We start from the raw sequence: 13,940 nt of genomic DNA, 5'->3' as shown, positions 1-13,940 counted from the left end.
CGGAGACCGCAGCTGTTCCCTGTCAGTGGAGGCAGCGGCGGTAGAGGCGGTGGCGGCAACTTGCGGCAGCAGCGAGGAGGTGAGTGCCGGCGGCGCTGTGCATTTTCCTCTTCCCGCAGCGGGTCGGAGCGGGTGGGCGTGCGCCGGCGCTGCCGCGGGGGACGCTTATGTAAGGGTCGCGCGCGCCAAGGCGGCGCCAGCTCCACGAGTGACGGCTGGAGGAGACGGCAGCGGGCGGTGCGCGCCGCGCTGCGCCGCGCGCCGCCCCTCCCCTCCCCTCCCCTCCCCCTCCCGCGAGGGACTGTTTGCGCGAGCCCGCCCCCCCACCCCCGCCCTGGGGACCCGTCGCCCCAGTTCTCCGGGCCCGCCGCCCCGCGAGCATCCTTCCCGCGTTGGCGCAGCCCGGCCTCGTCCACTCGGCTCCCCGGGGGCCGCCGGCGGCCTTATTCCTGCTCTCGGGCCCATTTTGCAGATGGAGAACCTGAGGGCACGGAGCCCTCAAATGCCTCGCGCGAGGTCCCTGAGGGCTCGAACCCAAGTCTGTCAGAATCCGGAGCCCAAGTGTCCCCCACCATACTGGAAGTTGCTCAGCTCTGAAGACAGCCATGGCGTGTAAGGCGAGGGTTTTCCGTGTTACGAGTGCCTGCACTCTGCTTCCCATAGGATCCTCCTGGTAACCCTGGGGGGCATTCTTGTAATTCCACTTAGTTTCAGAAGAGGAAGCTTGGGGCGCCCAGAAGCAGTGATTAGGAGGAGGTGGGGCTGGGCTCAGCCCGTTATTTCTACAGCTTTTAGCAGTTTACAAAGTGCAGTGAGTAGCAGCTGGCCCTCCGGGAAATGCCCTCCTGGGCACGCAGTCTGAAGCCCTGGCTTTGAAGACCTGCCATACACGTTCCTCCCAGCACATCTTGCTTTGTGTACTTGGAGCGAGTTGTTTCACCTCTGGCTATCCTTTTCCTCATTACACAAGTGCCGGGGCTAGGTCAGGTCTTTAGGTCCCTGGGAGCTTTGAAATTCTTAAAAATCTGATTAAAATTCATTTTGTGATAAAGAGGAGGCCAGGGATCCCCGTTCTGTAGCTGAGAAAACTGAGGCTCAGAGAGGTGCTGCTATTTGCCAGATCATAACCAGAGCCTCCCCAGTCTTTACCAAGAAGTCTTTGCCTTCCCGTTGCTCCCTTACCCACTGCTACCAGCAGCCTTGGCCTCCCCACCCCCCCACCCTTCCCCTGCCTGTGATGCAAAAACTGGAGTGGATGTGCTCAGCATTTCGATGCCCTCGCAGCTACAGCTTTTCTGCTTGCTTGCTCTTCATCTAAACCCTTGAACTCTTCATCACATTCTTTGCACACCTGTCATGTTCAGAGCCCTAGACTGGGTGCTGCGCGAAGACGTGGGAGACGAGGTGCCCCAGAACTGCCAACAAACTGGTTGGGGGAGAGAAAAAGAAACAGAGCGTAAGCAGAAAGTCGGCATGCCGCAGATGTTTGTAGAGAGCTGGTGTGGGCGAGGTATGGCCAGAGGAGGACGTGGAAGAGGAAGTTCCGTAGAGGCCGGCAAATCAGGGCAAAACTCACACCAAGGCCAGGGACAGGAGAACTGGACTGGCTGGGGCTGGATGGGCATGGATTAGGGAAGGCTTGGTGGAGGAGGCGAGTTGGGAGCTTCCTTTTTTTTTTTTCTATAAATTATTTTATTTTTGGCTGCGTTGGGTCTTCGTTGCTGCGTGTGGGCTTCCTCTAGTTGCGGCGAGCGTGGGCGACTCTTCGTTGCGGTGCGCGGGCTTCTCATGGTGGTGGCTTCTCTTGTTGTGGTGCACAGGCTCTAGGTGCATAGGCCTCAGTAGTTGTGGCTCACGGGCTCTGTAGCGCAGGCTCAGTAGTTGTGCCACACAGACTTAGCTGCTCCGTGGCATGTGAGATCTTCCCGGACCAGGGCTCGAACCTGTGTGCCCTACATTACCAGGTGGATTCTTAACCATTGCGATAGCGCCACCAGGGAAGCCTGAGTTGTGAGCCTCTTGATTCCACGGCGGCCAGCAGTGAAGAAGCAGTGATTGGATTTGAGCAGCCAAGGTTTTATGATGAAGTACAGGTGAGTTTTAAGTAACTGGACCCTGGCAGAGGAAGGCTGAGGAAGGTGGAAGGAGAACGTGGAGGAGATAGCACTTCCCAGTTGAGTGTGAGAAGTTTGGTTGGTCGTCTCGCAGAGGCCTCTGCAGGAGGCGTTTATAAGGTGAGGGCACTTGCTAAGGTGCGGGTGAGTCAGAAGTGAGATTGGGTCCAGAGGCGCCGGGGTGCTTGGTTGGGCTCTGAGGGCCCAGCAGCAGCGGGCCTGAGCTACAGTCTGTTCTGTTTGTGTTCTAGTAAGCAACCTATGAGCACGTGTCCTTGTGAGAAGTTTCTTAGTGGCTGCTCTGCCCTGCAGAAAAGGGCTTTGTTCACTATAGCTGCGCAGTACCTATTGGTTGAATTGAATTAGGCTGCCATTCAGAATTTCTACAGTTTACCCCAAAGTCCCCTCTGCTCCTTATCTCTTTATCTTTCTCTACTGAAGCCTGTCCCAGCTTGACTGACTCTCTCCGTGCCAGTTCTCACCTCCAAGATCATCCCTCAGAGGGGTTTGCCTTGATGTTGTAACCCCGGTGGATCCCTCCTGCCTTTGAGGTGCTAGTACAGGTGGCTTATCTTTTTTTTTTTTTTTAAATCCTCTGCCTTGTTTTCCCTTTGTCTCACTTCCAGCGCCCTGGGTGCTGTGCTAGGTCCCTGTCCTGACACTGTTTGCAGAGGCGTGGGGCACTGGGGCACAGCAGGACTGCAGATCCAGGTCTCATTCCAAGTCACAGCACATTCAGGGGCTGCAGGGATGATTGTCATATGTCAGAGGATCTGGGCGGAAGGCCTGGGCAGGCCCCAGACTGTGCAGATCTCTCCCTGGCACTTTCCCGCGTGAGCTGGAGACCTCAGGCCGGTAAACATTCCCCGTGAGGACTAGTGTGGGCCTTCTCTCTGGCTCCCTCCCAGTAGCATCTTACTGTCTTCTGAACAGGGCCCTCCTCCCCCCATCCAGAAGGTGTGCCTGTTTGGGGGCAAGTTTCTCTTCCAGACACATCGTTCACAGAAGTGGGGCATTTGCCTGCTCTCTCTGAAGCCTCACCTGGGCCCGCCTGACCATCTCTTCCCTTCCCTCTGTGTCTTAGCTGCCTCTTGTCTCAGCTGTGGATACTTTGCCAAACTGTCAAAGGAGTAGGGCCTGACAGTGGAAGCTGGGACAGTGACAAAAAGAGGAAACCGTTTCCTCTTTCTTACTGAATGAAAAGATAGGCTCCCACCTGTTGGGCTTTTTCTTCTCTTTGACCCCACAGGTACCCTCTTCTGCCTCAGCCTCATCTGAGACTGTTGTTACCCCGAAACTCACTTCTTTGTGTCCTTCTTCTGATCTTGTTCCTGACGATCTTGACTCTGCAGGACTTTTCCTCTTCTCTCGTCCTGTCGAAATTACTCTTCAGGCTTTCCTGCAATAATCCTTGCTGGATCTATTGAGCTGGACGTGGGTTCTCTCTTTTACTAATAATGATGATAAATAATGATTGTTATTAATAATAAAAGTCATCCTTTGTTGAGCTCTTACTGTGTGGTGGCAGGGACCTTGCTAAGCCCCTTTTATGTATTATTTGATTATCACAACAACCCTACAACAAAAGTACAGTTAGCTCCTTGTTTACAGATAAGGAACTGTGAGTGAAATAACTCCCTCAGAGTCACACAGCTAGGAAAGGGCACGGCTAGGGTCCTCCCCAAGCTGTCAGGCTCAGAGTACACGGTCGGGTCCCTCTCACGTACTATCCTGTTCTTACCTCTACTAGCTAGCCCCCAACAATGGTGCCCTATGCAGGGTATGTGCTCAAGACGTATTTTATTGAATTGAATGCCCCAAACATTCATTTTCAGCCTTGACATAATCTACCAAGGCAACTCGTTTTCTTGGAACATGGACTTAGTTCATTTGATGGTTTGCTGGCCTGTGTCTCCATTTTGCTCTTTACTGACCGGTGGCTAAAGCTAACGGACAGGTGTGGCCTTTCAAAAACAAGCAGTCTGTAAACTCTAGAAAGTGGTCACGCACCACCAACTGGGCTCCCATGGGTCCAAACACAGGCGTGCTCTTTGTGTGTGGGGCGGCGGTCTCTGCAGGAAGGGATCTGAGGACAGCCGGCGAAATAGGAAACACATCAGCTTCTTCATTTGTGTCCAGTTGCAGAGTGAGACAGGAACCAGGCTCAGAGAATCCGGAGGTGAGTTAGCTCCTGAAGGATTGGAGGTGGCTCGAAAATTGGCCCGAGGTTGGATGGGAATGGGCAGGAAGACCAGGCACTTCAGATCAAACAAGAAAAGTTTCTAGAACTTGTTCTTGTGTAGTGGGTGCCAGAAAAAGGTTTTACTTAAATGCTTCTTATTAGGCACGTCGGCCAACGTCTGAGCGCGTCCTCTATACCAGGCACGGTGCCAGTGCTTTGAGTGTGTACCTCCTCGGGAGCCCTCCTCCCTGGGTGGTGGTGTTACTCCCATTTCACAGATGAGGAAACAAGCTTTGAGTGGTTCTGGGAGCGGGTGGCAAAGCAGCAAGAATAGAGCCCAGGTAGTTGGACGACAGAGCTGGGTTGCTCTCAGCCCTGTGCTGTCCTAGTGGCCCTCCAGATACCCTTGAGATCAGGGGAAGGCAAAGCAGCAGTTCTTCTCTGGGTTTTAAGTCTGTGTTCCTGCTATGCCTGGCTTCTCTGGGGAGTGCTGGGAGAGAAACGAGGGTAACACTTTCTTTTTCTTTTATTTAGATAACCCCTGCCTCCTGAGAGCTGACAATACACTTGAGGGTAAGTCCTGTGCCTGGATCCGGGTCAGTGGGATGCCTGTGGGAGCAGCAGCTGTAGATGTTAGCAGTCCTCGCACATCAGTGATCAAGCTCAATAAATAAAAAAGGCCAAGCTCTGAGTTTTGGAAAATATATGCAGTCTTTGTCTGTTCCAGACTCTCTTGGTTTTCTTGGTTTTCACAGGAAAGTGATGTCTGGCTCCCTGCTGGCCCCAGTTGGCTGCTGGCCAGCCTCAGCAGGAGGCCCTACTTCTGGAAGGGTGTGGCTTGGGATGCCTGGTGGTGGGGGAGAGTGGCGAGGCTCCTCAGGACCACAGGAAGGAAGCATCTGTAGGGCTGGGCAGCCTCTGAGAAGAGCCCTTGAGTCCATGTGGAGAGCAGGCAGCTGGGCACAGGAGGTGGCTCTGTCAGCTGGCTGTAAAAGCACTTGACACATGTGTCCAGACAACGATGAGGGGGTGAAGGTGGACTTGCCCCTCCTTCCCCCCACATAGTGCTCTGTGTGGCAGCACGGCCCTGTATAACCTCCTGCTCTTAAGGTTTCCCCTCACACAGGAAACTCCACTGATTGCATTGATCCCGGTGCATCTCCGCAGCCTAAATTCCAAGGCCCTCGGGTCCGGGGTCCACCTGGTGGTCTGTGAGAGGGCCCTAGCCGGGCACGGCCCTGGCTCTGTGTAGCATCCCGCCTGCATTTCAGACATTGATATGCTCTTCCCTTCGTCCAGAGGCAGGCCAGCTGCTACCCCCTGTTTCACAGTTAGGTGCCCTGGGAACTTAGTGGCTCAGGGGCAGCTTTGCCCAGAGCTCAGGTTCAGTGCTCAGTGTGGAGATTCCTTTGTCCGGGGACTTTTTTCATATGATCCTTCAGAACCCATAAGCTGTTCTCCGTCCTGAGATTTTTCCACAGTCCTCACGTGTCCTAGGTCTTGGGCCAGGAGTGGCCGTTTTCCACTCTGAGATGGAGTTTGCTTGGAAAAGTGGGCGGAGTGTAAAGGCAGGTGGTATGAGTGGAAATGCCTCCGGACCTGTGACGGACTCCACCCTCTACAAACTTCCCACTGTTCTCTCTGCTTGCTGTCGGTCTCCCGTCTTAGCTGATAGAGTTGAATGTTGTTGCTCTTACTGGCATCCCTGTGAGGAGAAGAGAGGCAGTTTGGTGACAGTCCCAACTTCTCAGCTTACAGAGCTGAGAAATTGGGGCCCAGAGAAGGCTAATTAGCAGAATCCAAGATTCTGACACCCCTCCTTTTTTTTTTTTTTTCCAGAGTGTCATCTTTTCTTGCATGTCTTCCCCAAATCCATCAGTAGGAAGGGGAAATTAGTTGCCAGGAAGGGCCTTCTTCTGCCAGGTCATCTAATTTGTTAAAGCTTGTTTGGCTTTTCAGTCCCTACTTCCCTCCTGAGTCCATGGAGCTTTGCTTAGTCACTGTAACTAAGACTCTGCCATTGAAGGTTCTCGCCTTCCCCTGTCCTCCTCCTTTTGGTCGCCTTGGTGATCCTGGAGGGAGGTAGATATGGGCCTTTTTTTCTTTTTTAAGTATTATTCCAGAAGGCATAACCCTGGGTCATCTCAACACCCCCTCATTGCTGCTCTTCCTCACCTCCTTACCCTGATTTGCCTGTGGGGCGGGGGGCGTTTGGCGGTGGTGCTGGGATATCGGATATCCAAGGCAGCTCTAGGTACATTTCCACCAGCTGTGGGCCAGACTCCACATGTGGCAGCTCCTCTCTGGCTGAGGCCTCGGGAAAATTCCATGATCTGGCTGTGCTGAGTCATGCTTAGTCTCTGAGGATACGTGTGTCACCTTTCGCATGTCTGTCACTGGTCAGCCCAGGATCTGGGAAAGGCTGCAGTTACTATAGAGTGATATCATGCTGCTGATCTTTTCTATTTGCCCATCGCTGTATGCTTTTCCCAGTGCTTTTACTAATGTGCTGTTTATCAATATGAAATTGATTAATATTAAATCATTTATAATAAGTGGATTATTCTGGAAAACATTCCTCTCGTGAATGAGGAAACTGAAGTTCGGTGAGACCAAGTGACTTGGTGAGTTTTGGGTGACTGGTGAGTAGCATGCTTGAGTGAGATTTTTTAATCATCCCCCCCCGCCCCCGGGTTTTTGTGTAATGCAAAGATTATTCAGAAGTTACTTTGATTATACAAATTGATTTTCAGTTTGTTCAAGTTACAAACTCAAAAATCTCATTCTTCCTTTAAGGGCCAGTCTTTTACATTTAGCTTTTAAGTGTAGGCTACAAATCTTTCTGTTCTACTTATGATTCTAGAAAATTTTAATAATCACTTTAAGGGGTCTTTGGGTTAATACTTGATCCATTTGCAATCTTAACTCATTTGAAAATTTTAAATTGAGTTTATGAATTACATTCAACTTCCTTTAATAATACTTGAAATTGTCTGATTACCAAATCTTTAATACTTAAATATTCCTGTTTAACTAATAAATTAAACTGACTCTTAAATTTTCTTAAACATTCCTATACTGTTTTATCTTATTTTTTCACACAGCTTTACTGAGGTGTTTTTGACATAATAAATTGCACATATTTAAAGTGTACAATTTATATTTTGAAATATGCATGCACTTGTGAAACCATGACCACAATTAAGATAGTGATTATCCAAAAGTGTCCTTGTGCCCCTTGGTAATCCCTGCCTCCCACCCCTCTCTGCCTTTACCATCTCCAAGTAACCACTGAACTGCTTTCTGTTACTATAGATTAATTTGCATTTTCTAGAATTTTACCTAAGTGGAATCATATAGTATGTACTCCTTTTTTGTCTGGCTTCATTCACTCAGCATAATTATTTTGAGGTTTGTCTATGTTGCATGTGTGAATAGTTCTTTTTATTGCTGAGTAATATTCCATTAGTGGATATTCCACAATTTGTTTATCTCTTCACCTGTTGGTCATTTTAGTTGTTTCCAGTTTTTGGTGATTCTAAATAAAGCTGCTGTGAACCTCTGTACAAGTCGTTGTATGGACATATATCTCCTTTTATCTTGGCAAATGTGTAGGAGCAGAGTGGCTGGATCATATGGTAGGTATATGTTTAACTTAAACTGCCCGACCATTTTCCAAAGTGGATTTATCATTTTACATTCCCACCAGCGGCAGTTGAGGGTTCTGGTCCCTCCACACCCTTACCAACAATGGAGACGGTCAGTCTTTTTCATTTTAGCCATTCTGAAAGGTATGTAGTGGCATCTCATGGTGGTTTCAATTTGAATTTCCCTGGTAGCTAATGATGTTGAGCATCTTTTCATGTGCTTATTTGTCATCTGCCAATACTGATTTTATTTTATTTTTTATTAGTTTTTTAAAACTTCATCTTTTTTTAAAATGTTTTATTTATTTTATTTATTTATTTTTGGCTGCATTGAGTCTTTGTTGCTGTGCGCAGGCTTTCTCTAGTTGTGGTGAGCAGTGGCTGCTCTTTGTTGCAGTGTGCGGGCTCCTTATTGCAGTGGCTTCTCTTGTTGCAGAGCACAGGCTCTAGTCACAGGGGCCTCAGTAGTTGTGGCATGCGGGCTCAGTAGTTATGGCGCACGGGCTTTGTTGCTCCGCGGCATGTGGGATCCTCCCGGACCAGGGCTCGAATCCGTGTCCCCTGCATTGGCAGGCAGATTCTTAACCACTGCGGCACTAGGGAAGCCCCAATACTGATTTTAAACTTAGTAAAATTCCGAGTTAAAATCCTAAGTTTAAACCAATTACTCAGTTACATATTTTAATTGGAATCTTGAGACTGACTCGTTACTCTGAACAGACCAAATTCCCTTGAACATTGAAGTACATAAAGTAACAGATACACAAAGATTTCTTAACACAAAATTATAAATATTATGGTTTTTATTTTCTTAGGCATATTTATATGCTTAAATTTCGTCTTCCTGGAGTTAAAGAAGCTTGCCTAATAAGGAAATAATGATATGATCTCAAACTGTAGTAAATTACTTTCCTAAGTGACATTTGGAGTTTCTTTCTCAACTGGATAACACTTTTTTTTTTTATAATTCAAGAGATTGCTGCCCAGGGTGAAACTGGGTCTTAGTCTTTGAATCCAACTGCTAGGCAGAGCCCAGAGTCATTGCCATTTTGCCCCCAACTGGGGACAGTTTCATAGCCCATGTGCCCTAGATTGAGGCATGCCTAATCCTTCTCTTCTCATGGAACTCTGCACTTCTATACTCAGGCTGCTACGCTGTGTGACTGGATTCAATTAATCTACTTAAGCCTTCATTTCTGTGCGCTATGGCCACAAAATAGGTGGAATTAAAATACAAAATAGGTGGAATTTAGATTCTGCATATCTTCCAAACCTTTGATCAAGGACTAGTTTTAAAATCTTGCCAGTGGGACTTTCCAGGTGGCACAGTGGTTAAGAATCCGCCTGCCAGTGCAGGGGACATGGCTTCAAACCCTGATCTGGGAAGATCCCACATGCTGCAAAGCAGCTAAGCCTGTGCGCCACAACTACTGAGTCCGCGTGACACAGCTACTGAAGCCTGCGTGCCTGGAGCCCATACTCCACAACTAAGAGAAGTCACTGCAATGAGAAGCCTGTGCACTGCAACAAAGAGTAGCCCCTGCTCTCCACAACTAGAGAAAAGCCTGCGCGCAGCAATGAAGACCCAATGCAGCCAAAAATTAATTAATTAATTAATTTAAAAAAAATCATGCCAGTGACACAGCAGCGTGGGAATTTGAGTCCCAGTCTTCTGTGTCTGGTGTTTCCTCCCTATACCTTACATCTTATCAAATGCAGAGAAAGGGAGTCTGGTACTTAAGGGTTCTTGGTTTCTGGTCAGGCTTGGTTACTAAGAAATTCTGGCACCCGAAACCCATGCCTGCCTTTTCGTATTCTTTAGTTCATCCCCCTGGAAATGGTGAGAACCCTGGCCTCTCCCTAACCTCCCAGTGGAGAGCTACAAGCCTCTTTGGAGGGACATTGTCATCAAACTCTTGTTAGAGATTTCGATATTATTTTATTTATTTTATTTTTTTAAAGTGATTTTTTAAAACTTTATTTTTAAAAATTTATTTATTTATTTTTGGCTGCGTTGGGTCTTCGTTACTGTGCGAGGGCTTTCTCTAGTTGCGGCGAGCGGGGGCCACTCTTCATCGTGGTGCGCAGGCCTCTTACTGTCACGGCCTCTCTTGTTGCAGAGCACAGGCGCCAGACGCGCAGGCTCCGTAGTTGTGGCTCACGGGCCTAGTTGCTCCGTGGCCCGTGGGATCCTCCCAGACCAGGGCTCGAACCCGTGTCCCCTGCATTGGCAGGCAGATTATCAACCACTGGGCCACCAGGGAAGCCCTAAATTTATTATTTATTTATTTATTTTTGGCTGCGTCGGGTCTTCATTGCTGTGCGTGGGCTTTCTCTAGTTGCAGCGAGCGGGGGCTACTCTTCGTTGCAGTGCGTGGGCTTCTCATTGCGGTGGCTTCTCTTATTGCGGAGCACGGGCTGTAGGCGCACAGGCTTCAGTAGTTGTGGCACATGGGCTCAGTAGTTGTTGCTCGCGGGCTGTAGAGCACAGGCTCGGTAGTTGTGGCGCACAGGCGTAGTTGTTCCGCGGCATGTGCGATCTTCCCAGACCAGGACTCGAACCCGTGTCCCCTGCATTGGCAGGCGGATTCTTAACCACTGCGCCACCAGGGAAGTCCCAGAGATTTGGATTTTAGATGATAAACAGATCTGGACTTGCGTTCCTGTTTTGTCACTGGGTGTGGCCTTAGGAAGCTTGTGACTGGTGAGTGGGACCTGGATGAAAATTATTAATGCAGGCTGACCTCTCCCCTGTTGTCTAATGCTTATGTGGCTCCATATGGGTAAAAGCGAAGGTCTGTGGAGTTACATGAAAAGGAAATTTGAATAGGGGACTGTCTTAGATTCCTGCTTTTCAGAAGTTTTAAATACAGTCTTTCCTTACGTTTGACTCTGAGTTCCCCCTTCAGGTGGTGAAGGAGCATTGCGTGATCCACAGCGTGAGAATCTATTAAATGATGGCAGTGACATCACTGAGTGTTAGAAGCTGCATCCAAAGAGATAGGAACATGTGCTGCATATCAGGGCAGGGCATTAAATGGCGGAGGATGCAGAGAACATTAAAACTGAAACTTAAAAAAAAAGGCATTTGACAAGGCACTCGACATGGCAATTTCAGTTCCAGAAATGTAACCTAAGGTATAATGGGACAAGCACACAAGCACACCAGGCTGTTTGGATCAGCATTTTTATAGCGCAAAAAAAAAAAAAAAAAAAAAAGGGAAACCACCAAATGTACATCAGAAGAGGATTGCTACATATGCAGTCCATTCAGTGTCCTACAATGCAGCTTTAAACATAGCCCGTGTACCCTGATCAAACTGTTGCTGTAAACCTATTACCACAGAGCAAGAGCCAAGATACTTTTACTCGAGAAAAGGTAAAACAAAATGTATGATACCTCATTTTGGTTATTTTGGAATGTTATTCCAATTTTTTTTCTAGATGCTGGAATTATAAAATTATGTGTTTAATAAATGTTGCTGTGTCTTTGTAAATAATCAGATTTTTTAAAAAATTTAGAGAAGTGTGGCATTTAAAACACTATTTGGGGCTTAAGATCAAGTACAGAGTGTTTAAGTATCAGAGTTCTTTTACCCGTATTCTTCAAAAAATTGTTTAGAGGGATGAAAACCTCTTTCTAACTGCCATATGAGATATAGATTCTTCGGGAATGGTGAAATAAGGAGTTCTTGAAAGATATTCCTCTGTAAAAGAAATGAGAAAACTGGCAAAAATTGTCAGAATCAGCTTTTTCAGAACTCTGGAAATTAACCAAAGGCTTACAGCAATCCAGGGAACATTTATTCAAAAAAAAATGGCTGAATCTTGTTTTCAACAAAAGATTATGAGGCATGTAAAGAATGGCGTATACACAGGAAAAGACACAATCAGTAGAAACTGTCCCTGAGGAAACTCAGGCCTTAGACTTTATAGACAAAGACTTTAAATCATCTATTTAAAAATATGTTTAGGACTTCCCTGTCAGTCCAGTGGTTAAGACTCGGAGCTTCCACTGCAGGGGGCATGGGTTTGATCCCTGGTTAGGGAATTAAGATGATCTCCCATGCCTCACTGCATGGCCCAAAAAAAAAAAAAATGTTTAAAGAACTAAGGGAAAGTATGAGAACAATGCCTTACCAAAAAGAGATGAACAATAAGAGATAGAAATTACGAAAAAAAAAAAAATTCTGGAGTTGAAAATTACAATAACTAAAGTGAAAAAATCACTAGGAGCTCAACAGCAGAGTTGGGCAGGCAGAAGAATCAGCAGACTGTTTTTGTTTTGGCCGCGCCACGCAGACTGTGGGATCTTAGTTCCCCGACCAGGGATTGAACCCGCACCCTCGGCAGTGAAAGTGCAGAGTCCTAACCACTAGACCGCCAGGGAATTCCCAGAATCAGCAAACTTGGAAGATAGGTCATTTGAGGTTAAACACTGAGAAACAGAAGGAAAAAAGAATGAAGGAAAATGAGCAGGGCCTCAGACACCGACAGCATACGCATGATGGGAGTCCTAGAAAGAGAATAGAAAGGAGCAGAACGAATGTTTGATGAAATAGCCCTAAAATTCCCAAATTTGATGAAAAACAGTAATTTATGTACCCAGGAAGTTCAGTGAACTCCAAGTAGGATAAAATCAAAGAGATCCACACCTAGACACATCATAATCAAAGAATCTTGAAAGCAGCAAGAGATAAGCGACTCATCACAAGGACCTTTGATAAGGTTAAGAGCTGACTTCTCCTTGGAAACCATGGATGCCAGAAGGCAGTGGGATGAACATAGATGCCATATGAGGCAAAACCTTTAACTGTATTTGATCTTTGAGTCTTAGATGGCTCTGATCTCTTCCATCTTCAGGGATAACATGTCAATGTAGTCCCTAAATAACAATTACTCAAGCTCCTTTCACACTTGACCTGTAGGAATTCTTTTACCAAGTTCCCCTCTGCAGGTATTTTTAGAAATACCTAAGGAATACTTACTATGTGTTCCACCAAGCCTGGGACATAGTTGGGGCTCAAAAAATCTTTGTTAAATGAATAAAATCCACCTGGGTTACTGATTTCCTTGGCCAGCTGTCTATTTTCTCTTCTGCATGTCACTAGTTCTCCCTGTCTCAGGGCTGTTGCCTCCTTCCTCATACTATTTTGCCTTCAACATGCAAACAGACTTAACTCATAACTTCTCAAAGTACATCTTTTATTATATTTTATTTTATTTTTTTGGCGATACGCGGGCCTTTCACTGTTGTGGCCTCTCCCGTTGCGGAGCACAGCCTCCAGACGCGCAGGCTCAGCGGCCATGGCTCACAGGCCCAGCCACTCCGCGGCATGTGGGATCTTCCCGGACCGGGGCACGAACCCGTGTCCCCTGCAACGGCAGGCGGACTCTCAACCACTGCACCACCAGGGAAGCCCTCAAAGTATATCTTTTAAAAATATTACCAGGCTTCCGGGTGGTGCAGTGGTTAAGAATCTGCCTGCCAGTGCAGGGGACACAGGTTCGAGCCCTGGTCCAGGAAGATCCCACGTCCCGCAGAGCAACTAAGCCCGTGCGTCACAACTACTGAGCCTGCGCTCTAGAGCCCGCAAGCCACAACTACTGAAGCCCGCGCACCTAGAGCCCGTGCTCCGCAACAAGAGAAGCCACCGCAGTGAGAAGCCCGCGCACCACAACGAAGAGTAGCCCCCGCTCGCCACAACTAGAGAAAGCCTGCGCACAGCAACAAAGACCCAACACAGCCAAAAATAAAAATAAATAAAATTTAAAAAATAAATAAAAATGTTACCAGATATTTCACAAAATTTTACTGAATGCTTGGGGATAGCAGGTTGGAATTACAACACAGAAAAAAAAGTTTTGTCCCCAAAGGTGAATTCAACCTTTACCTCAAGAAAAATAGAACTACTACTATAATCTACTAATGGCAGCCTCTCCCCTACCCATCAGCCATCAAGGTTTCAACTATCTCACCCCAGGACACTATGGAAC

The 13,940-nt window shown here is 47.5% G+C and overlaps 1 protein-coding gene across 4 annotated transcripts in view; it reads left to right on the top strand.

Moving 5' to 3' along the window:
• PC (pyruvate carboxylase) overlaps positions 1-13,940 on the top strand; it is a 105,787-nt gene continuing 91,847 nt past the window's right edge. For 2 of the 4 annotated variants that reach the window (XM_029208015.1, XM_029208012.1), the window contains exons 1-3: positions 1-79; positions 473-612; positions 4,831-4,869. The gene's annotated coding sequence lies outside the window, so the exon portion shown is untranslated. Of the gene's footprint in view, positions 80-472; positions 613-4,830; positions 4,870-6,901; positions 6,921-13,940 lie in introns of those variants that run through there. The other 2 variants (XM_029208018.1, XM_029208017.1) reach the window with 2 other exon arrangements.

Source organism: Monodon monoceros, unplaced genomic scaffold, assembly GCF_005190385.1.
Source record: "Monodon monoceros isolate NGI ecotype Baffin Bay Population unplaced genomic scaffold, NGI_Narwhal_1 Super_Scaffold_7, whole genome shotgun sequence".
NCBI classification, from domain to species: Eukaryota; Metazoa; Chordata; class Mammalia; order Artiodactyla; family Monodontidae; genus Monodon; species Monodon monoceros.
Note: the sequence above shows the minus strand (reverse complement) of the source record. Positions and strands in the feature narration are given on the sequence as shown.